Raw genomic sequence first — 9273 nt, forward strand, 5'->3', positions numbered from 1 at the left:
TAGGAAAAACTTCACAGAAAAATCATAAAATTTCATCCATGTTTACAACAATAGGTTTAGAATATAAAAATACAATAATCTCTACATATAGAAACAAATTTTATAAAAACAATTTTCTCTATCAGTTGCACACTTGTTATCATGTTTAAATAAACATAAGTAATAAACCATTGCTTCCAGAATCCTTTCAAAACAGCTTCTTCTAAGAATCAGCTGATTCCTAAACAACTTGCATATATTTGATGTTTTGAATTTCACATGTAACAAATAACATACACAAGGGTACACAAGCTATCATTGCAGAAATGGAGAGGAGAAATGAGCAATAAAAATTTTTTGTAGCTATAGTAACCCCAAATTTAGATATAAACAGATTGAAAATATCATCTATAATAATATATTTGATTATCACAGAACATCTTATTTTAAAATACAAGACTACTGTTACAATATTATATAAAAGATTATATCAAATCTTATACCAATCCTCCCTTTTGAATCAAATGGGACACCTACTGCAGAATAAAAGAAAAAGGGGCTATTGAAACTTCATATTTCTTAGAGGGCAGGAAAGGAAGCATTTTATTGTCTGATGGCAGAGTAGCCTGAGATACTCTAGCAAAGAGGGATCTGACATTGTCATTTATATAGGGAGAGAAGAGAAAAAAATGATTGCAGATAAATAATTAACTCTGTCTGAAGTGGGTGTGGAAGGGACAGATCTTATAATTAGGTTATAAATTTGCTTATTAAAGAGGACTTTTGAATATCAAAGATAATGGTACTGATAATGAGTGATTATGTCTCTAGGTAGACCAGACTGGGCTCATATAAAAGGTAAAAGGGCAAAGATTATCTAAACAATGGGCACTGGTAATGGGCAACTAGAAAACAAAAACCAAGAACTCATGAGCAGATCTGAATGTTGGGGAGAGGGCTCATTAACTGGACTTCCATCAAGGCTTTGAAAAAAGGGCTTTCTCCAAAAATAATAAAAAGAGAGCCGTGGCCTTGGCAAGGGGATCCTGGAACTACGCATAATTAATATATTGATTTGACCAGGGGGCACCCATTTCTACCATTTGATGGGAGATGTCTACAGATACCTTATTTTTCAGGGTAGTAAAACATTTCCTAACTTCTACATTCTATCTATTTCTACCTGCTATACTTCTATCACTCTTAAAAAGAAAATGAGATTCTTTAGAAACTTAACCTTTTACATGATAATTTCAAAATGCCAATATACTTTTACTTATGCTGTGGAATGACAACAGATTTATATCAAAACAGCAAACTTTAGAACTCTCGATTATCAATTGCAACTTTTTAATGACTTTAAAATTAACCCAATAGTTCATTGTTCCTCAAATAGCAATCTTGAAAAATAGGAACTTACCTATGACAGCTATAAGCAACATAATCACAGCATTGCAATAAATTCACTTATAGATTTTGAAAATTTAGTTCTTATACATTTAAAACCTTTTACAACTCTTATTCTGAGTTTTTTGACATTTTAACATTTTCTTTTCCAATTATATACAATAGTAATATGTACCCATCATTTTTTTTGCAAGGCTCTGAATTCTACAAATTTCCCCCACCCTCCCTTCCCTCCCCCCCCCCCCCCACAAAAGGCTGTCTGATAGTCTCTACATTGTGTCCATGCCATACATTGATGGGAATTGAATAAGTAGACATAAGGGGCAGCTAGGTGGCATAGTGGATAAAGCACCTGCCCTGGAGTCAGTAGTACCTGGGTTCAAATCAGGTCTCAGACACTTAATTATGTAGTGTGTGGCCTTGGGCAAGCCACTTAACCCCGTTTGCCTTGCAAAAACCTTAAAAAGAAAAAAAGAAACAAACCCCCTCCACCCCCCAAGATGAGAATAAAGAAAAAAAAAACCTGTTTTCAGATTTCAGTGGCTCAGTCTCTGGGGTGAGTTGCTTTCTTTATCATAAGCCCACCATTCTATTTCTCTATTTCTTCATTTATTCTATTTTTTTTAGGTTTTTTTTTTGCAAGGCAAATGGAGATAAGTGGCTTGCCCAAGGCCACACAGCTAGGTAATGATTAAGTGTCTGAGGCTGGATTTGAACACAGGTACTCCTGACTCCAGGGCCAGTGCTTTATCCACTGTGCCACCTAGCCACCCCCATCTCCTTTCAACCTGGGCCTGTCCAAAAGTGTGTTGTATCTGAGTACCCTCTCCCAGAGGTAAGACCCTCTCTTCTATCACCTATTACCCCCTACCCTCCCCCCATTCTCCCAGGCTGTGGTACTTGGAAGTTTATTTGGGGAATTATTTATAAGACTTAAATTTTATACCAACTTATATTTGATAAGTTACAAATTTACAATTAATGTATTATATGAAGGTTTTGTGATTAGTCTTAACATCAGGAATGTTTATTGCTTTTAAAAACTCAGGGCAGGCAGAGCCAAGATGGTCACATTTCCAGGGAACTCCTACCCCCCCCCCAAACTCCAAGAAAAATAAAACCATGAGGACTATAGCCAAAATAGAGGGAAAGAACCAAAAGAAAGACTGAGTGATACATTTTCCCAGTCCAAGATAACTTAGAAGTTCCTTGGGAAAGGTGTGTTTCACCAGGACCAGGGGTTGGAAAAAAGCCACAGCCACAATGCAACCCCAACCCAGCCCAGCCCAGCCCAGAGATTACTGGCAACATCTTGAAGTGGGGTCAAGGAGAGAACTCTGCTATACCAAAATGACTGTGGAGTGTGGAGTGGGAGTGAGGAGCACTGGCCACAGAATCTGCAGTGAGAATCTTGAGAAAGCAGCCTGCAAACCCCCAGAGACAGTAAGGGAAGTCTGCAGGTTTTTCTGCTCTCCCTGGGGTAGGGCTCTGCTGTTTGCCTACACTCATATTGCAGTTGGGAGTTCCATACTGTATCCCTCCTTATGGCCCCAGGGCTGAGGGAAGTGGTGGTGGGGGGCATCAATATATCAAAGCACAGGTCAGAGATATAAAGACCTTGGAGGAATAAAGATCCCAGTGGGGTGCCCCCCCCCAAAAAAACAACCCCAAAGCCTTGGAAATGCTGTAAATTACTCTTGGGCTGAGGAAATGAGTAAACAACAGAAAAAGAATCTGACCACAGAGAAGATAAAAGCACATACTCAGATGACAAAATCAAAGCTTCTGTATTCAAAAACCTCCAAGAGAAATAGAAAATGGGCTCAGACTATGGATGAGCTCAAAAAAAGACTTTGAAAAGCAATTAAGGAAAATGGAGAAAAATTGGGAGGAGAAAAGACAGCAATGCAGAAAAATCAATGAAAACCAAACCAAAAGCATGGTGAAAGATATATAAAAAATACTGAAGAAAATGTTAAAAACCAGTTTAAGCCTAATGGGAAAAAAAGCAAAAAAAAGGCAAATGAGGAGAAGAATGCCTTAAAAAAGCAGAATTGGCCAGCTGGAAAAGGAGATTTAAAAAAAGCTCTGAAGAAAATAACTCCTTCAAATGTAGAATGCAAGTAAAGAAAGCTGATGACTTGGCAAGAAATCAGGAAGAAATAAAACTCTTCCAAAAAAAAGCCAAAAATTAGAAGACAATGTGAAATCTCATTAGAAAAACAACCAACCTCGAAAACAGATCCAGAAGAAATAATTTAAAAATTATTGGGCTACCTGAAAGCGATGACCAGGAGAAGAGCCTAGACTTCATTTTTCAAAAAATAATACAACAAAATTGCCCTGAGATCCTAGAAGCAGAGGGTAAAATAGAAATAGAATTCACTAGTCACCTCCTGAAAGAGATCCCAATAGAAAAACTTCCAGGAATATTATAGCCAAATTCCAAAACTCCCAAATCAAAGAGAAAATTCTAAAAGCTGCCAGAAACAAACAATTCAACTATGGTACCATATTACACAGGATCTGGCAGCATCTACATTAAGGGCTCATAGGGAATGGAATATGATATTCCGGAAGGCAAAAGATCTTGATTTACAATCTCTTGGTTGTAACTACCCAACAAAACTGAACATCCTCTTTCAGGGGAAAGCATCTACTTTCAACAAAACAGGGGGACTTTCAAAATTTCCTATTGAAACGAGAGCTGAACAGAAAATTTGATCTCCAAGTACAGGACTCTGGTGAACCATAGAGGGAGCGGAAGAGAAGGCTTAACTATGAGGAACTGTTTGTATTCCTGCACAGGAAGATATAACTTCATATAAACTTTCTCATTTACAAGCAGTTAGAAGGAGCATATATGTGTTCATATTTCAATGGCTGTCTCTGGGGTGAGTTGCTTTCTTTATCATAAGCCCACCAGAGAAGTTGCTTCAATGTTTTTCCCACATTTGCTATTAGCTATACCTCCACTCTATTTCTCTCCACTCTTCATTTATTCTACTCTCTCTCTCCTTTCATCCTGGGATGTCCAAAAGTGTGTTGAATCTGAGTACCCTCTTCCCTCTCTTCTATCACCTATTCCCCCCTTTCCTCCCCCCCATTCCCCCTCATCCCATCCTTGTCCTCCCATCCTTCTCCAGGGCAAGATAGATTTCCTCACCCTATTCAGCGTGTATGTCATTTCCAATGAGAATTAAGGTTCACTCATTCCCCCCCCTTCCCACTCCATTGAAAAAGCTTTTTCTTGACTCTCAGGTGCAATTTCTTAGCTTCTTCTTCATCTCCTTTTCCCTCCTCCCAGTACTTCCCTAGACTCGGGATTAACCAGATAAGAAATATACCTATTGAAAAGAAAGTAAAACAACTGGGAAAATAATTCAAGAGAATCCTATCTTTAGCTATATCAAGGTCTTCACCTTAACCTTACAGTACATTCACTTATCAAAATTCCTAGACTTGATTCCCTTTTGGCAGCACATAGTATACCTCTTGAATGATAGACTGTTGGTTTCAAGACAGTGCAGACAATCATGCTTTAAATCAAAAGATGGAATAAAATCTCAGCAAGTTTCACTCATCTCACTTAGGGCTATTACAATTTTTTATGGATTATTAGTTCTTTCATGGTGTTGCAATAAAAGTTTACCAGACTTTTAAAATTAATCACTCATCATCTTTTCCTTCTAGTACTTTATACTCATTCTGGTGCAAAAATTTATCATTAGAAATCAAGAAAAGGGGGCGGCTAGGTGGCACAGTGGATAGAACACTGGCCCTGGAGTCAGGAGTACAAATCCGGCCTCAGACACTTAATAATTACCTAGCTGTGTGGCCTTAGGCAAGCCACTGAACCCCATCACCTTGCAAAAACCTAAAAAAAAAAAATCAAGAAAAATAATTATATTCTGGAATTCCATATAAATACTGAATGATAATTTACTTAAAACCCAGAAAAACTATGATCAATTGCTGTAATATTCCAAATTAAGAGATATCTATCTCTTAAGTTATTGTATATATATTCACTTCTTAAGACAAAAGTAAATCTGTAAGGCTAAGTTGGATCAAGGGAAGTGACAGGATCAGATAGACTGATCACTAGTTGTAGGACTGTTGCTTGAATCCTAGGAGACAATTTTGACAAGGCATTTAAGTAGACAAGGGCTAAAAAGAAGCAGAATATTATAAGGGTCTTAGCAAAGGAGTGTAACCAGAAACTCTGTTGGGAGCCAGGGTCTCTAAGCTGTTTGACACAGTCCCAACAAGAAGACTCAAGGTAGTCACATTGCTTGATGAAACAACATTTCCTTCTTCAATATATATAGGGATTTCATGCATACCAATATTTATAGGTTTATTATTGATTACAATATTTACTCACCCTAATACTGGAATGACTATAAAGGAAGGATTTCAGAAAAATTCCTTGAATAAAACAGTTTGTAAACTCTGTCCAAATTTAACAGGACTGCCTCTCCCTGAGGCATACAAAAGGCTTCAACATTATGAAATCTCTGGAAAACCCAGCACTGGGAATTCCAAGGAGATGCCAGAATATATACAGAGAAAACAGATATAAGATGGGTCAGATAGAATTCCAGGGAAATTAATAGTTTTGCCCCCCTTACCATACACAGGAATATATGAAAAAGATGGTGAGAAAATAGTACAGGTGACTGATATGTGAACTCCAGCAGCCTTAGTTTCATGGGAAAGAATAAAAGTCACAGAAAGTGTGGTTTCTACCAACAAGGCCAGAAAGAAAAATTGGTTATTGTAAGAGTTAACAGATGGGTGGACAAGCCAGACTGTTAAGGAAGTGTATCAAAAAACATTACCTACACAAAAAAATATAAAAATATAAAAAAATATAAAAACTTTCCATTAAAAGGATTATACAATGTAGTAATAAATATGGTAACAGACAGGTTAAGGTCATCATGGTCTGAGTAGGGATAAGAAATTAATTAACTATATGATTATTACTTGTAATCACATGATTAAAACTTGTAACCATATGAACTATATGATTGTTGATGAAAATTGTACACTCTTGTAACCAAGGAAATGATCTCAGCTTGCTTACTTGCTTGAAACACATGATTCTGAAACTATAAAAATAAATCCAAGTAGCTGACAGTCAGTCAACCTGCTCCTGCCTTTACCCAGTTGTTGACTCAACTCATTTTGCAGACTCTATCCCTCCTATCAAGTTCCAAGAACCCCGAGGAGGCTGGACCTATCAAAACCCCAGGTGGAATGGAGATCTTGCATCCAAGATGCCTTTTGCAGTATTTCCTTGATATGGATTTCTAGTTATGAAGAATCTGACTTAACCCCAAGCCCAGAGAGATAGAGGCGAAAAGACAAAAGATAATTAATAATAACATAATGTATTTGATTTAAGGACAGTGAGGATGAGAATAAGAATATACTCAGCTATACATAGTGCAAAGTATTCACAGACACTTATCTCCAAGGTTACTCAGGATGTCTTCTTAAACAGGTACAAGTCTTCCAGTGACTCACAAAAGTATGTGGTGTCACCTGGAGAAGCTGGGGGAGGGACAGGTTTAATCCTAGAAAGGAGTCCAGCTAGGGAGATCTTCCAATTTCATTGCTATTGGAGTAGAGAGAATAACTCAATATGGTCCCTTCCATTTCATCCCCAGCAGATCTGTTCCCTGAGCCTTCCAGGACTTTAAATATACCATATCCCCTGGACTTACAGGAGAAACTTCCCTAGAGCCATTATCTTCAGCTTTGGGTAGATGCCAGTTAGCTGTTCTAACAGCACCTAATTGTGTGGTAAACTGTGCAACTAGGTGTTGCTCTGGGTCCACAAGAATATCTGATGTCAGGAATGGTCTACCATACAACAGCTCAAAACTGCTTCCTATTGGAAGAGTTATCCAGTCTCCCCTGGTCTCTTGGCACAGTTTAGCTAAGGTGTTTGAGAGTGTCATTCATCTTCTCTACCTTTCCTGATGCTTGAGGACACCAAGCTAAATGAAATGTGATGTTCAAAGCTGTGGCTACTCCCTGAGCTATCTGAGAGACAAAAGCAGGGCAGGCTGAAGCATGGAATTATCTCCTTCAAAAGGACTTTGGAGACTTCCTGAGCTCTCTCAGTTCTACAAGGCTATGCTCCACCCACGAGATGAAGGTGCCCACCAAATCAAGGAGGAAATTTAAAGCCTCAACAAGGGGGCAGCATATAAATTACTGCTAGTCTTCGCCAGGATAGGTACCTCTCCTTTGTATAGGTTTTAAGAGTATAGGCTTAATCCCATCCTCAGGGTTCACTTGAACACAAATGGAGCAGGCTCTGCAGACTTGGGTGAGTCTCCCTTAATTTCTGTAATCCAAAGAGGAGTTTCTTCTGGGATGAGAAGTGCTTGATCACACCCAGAGGGGGAGAGAATGTAATCCCTGTCCTTGACTGAAGCTTGTTGCTGAGGGCTAGAGGAAGGGGAGAAGGATTCAGGTAACTGCAGAATTAAAGGAACCAGTGTCATAGGCTAACAGGCTGCTTAACAGCTGCATCAGCCAGCCTATTCCCCACAATTATATCTGAGTCACCTGTCTGATGACCTTTGCAAAATATGACTGCTACTTCCTGGGGTTTTTTGGACAGCTTGTAGAAAGACTTAGGATTTCCTGACTGTTCTTAATAGGGGAGTTTTTTTTGCTGTGAGATAACCCCTCTTTCCAAATAGCTGCATGTGCGTGTAAGATTAGAAAGGCATGCTTTGAATCAGTAAAAATGTTTACTATTTTGCGTTTCCCTAATTCTAGAACTCTAGTGAGTTCAATCAACTCAACTTTCTGAGCAGAAGAACCGGGTGGGAGAGAACTGCATATCCTGATTTTCTCTCTCCCTTTAAAATAAAACTTGACCCATCTGTATTCCATTCCTCTTCTGGGTTAGTAAGGGAGATGTCCTTTAAATCAGGTCAACTGGAATACACTAAGGTCTCCTCACAATCAATCATGAATTAAAACCACCAGCTGATAGATTTTCAGGGAGCAGAGTTGCTGGATTAAGGCTTTGGCAGACCCTGAGAGTTAGATCAGGTGTGTCTAATAGAAGGGCCTGGTATTTTAGTGAGCCTACCACCTGAGAGCCAATGATGGCCTTTTGCCTCTGTATGCTGTAGGGTGTAAAGACCTCCAGAGGTTGACCTAGAGTGAGTTTGGTAGTCACTTCTATCAGAAGGGTTGTGACTGGCCATCCCAGAGCTAGCCGATAAAACTGCTTTGAGAAATAAGCTACAGGTCTCAAATCCAGGCCCACTGAGTGAGGACTCCTAGAGCCATGGCCTCTCCTCTCATCTACATACAAATTGAAGGGCTTATCTAGGTTAGGCATTGCTAATGATGGAGAAGAGGTTGGTTTACATTTTAAGGTCTTTGCTTGATCTGGACCCCAATCTAAAGGTAGATTTTTGTCAGGGCCCTCTATTGCATTATAAAGAGGCTTAGCTATTTCCCCCAAAATTTGGTATCCAGATTCTACAAAACCCAGATACCCAAAAAAGCATACAGCTGCTTCTTAGTAACTGGGGGAGGAATGGATAGAATTGCCTGTTTTCTTTCTGTGGTGAGAGAACAAGAGTTTGGGGTGAGCTCATGGTCCAGATATTTAATGGTTTAAGAGGCTATTTGGACTTTGTGCAATGAGACTATATCCTCTTGATCCTAGGAAAGTTTGGGAAGCAGATTCCCAAATTGGACTACAGATCAAAATGTACTGGATTACGGTGCTGTCATCTATCTTAGATCTTTTCCTAAGGCTTGACCAAAAAGATGGGGGACTGTCCCTGAATCCTTGTGGGAGTACAGTCCACATCAGTTGCTGTGGAGGTAATTTCCCAGGAG

Source organism: Macrotis lagotis, chromosome 1 (assembly GCF_037893015.1).
Source record: "Macrotis lagotis isolate mMagLag1 chromosome 1, bilby.v1.9.chrom.fasta, whole genome shotgun sequence".
NCBI lineage: Eukaryota > Metazoa > Chordata > Mammalia > Peramelemorphia > Peramelidae > Macrotis > Macrotis lagotis.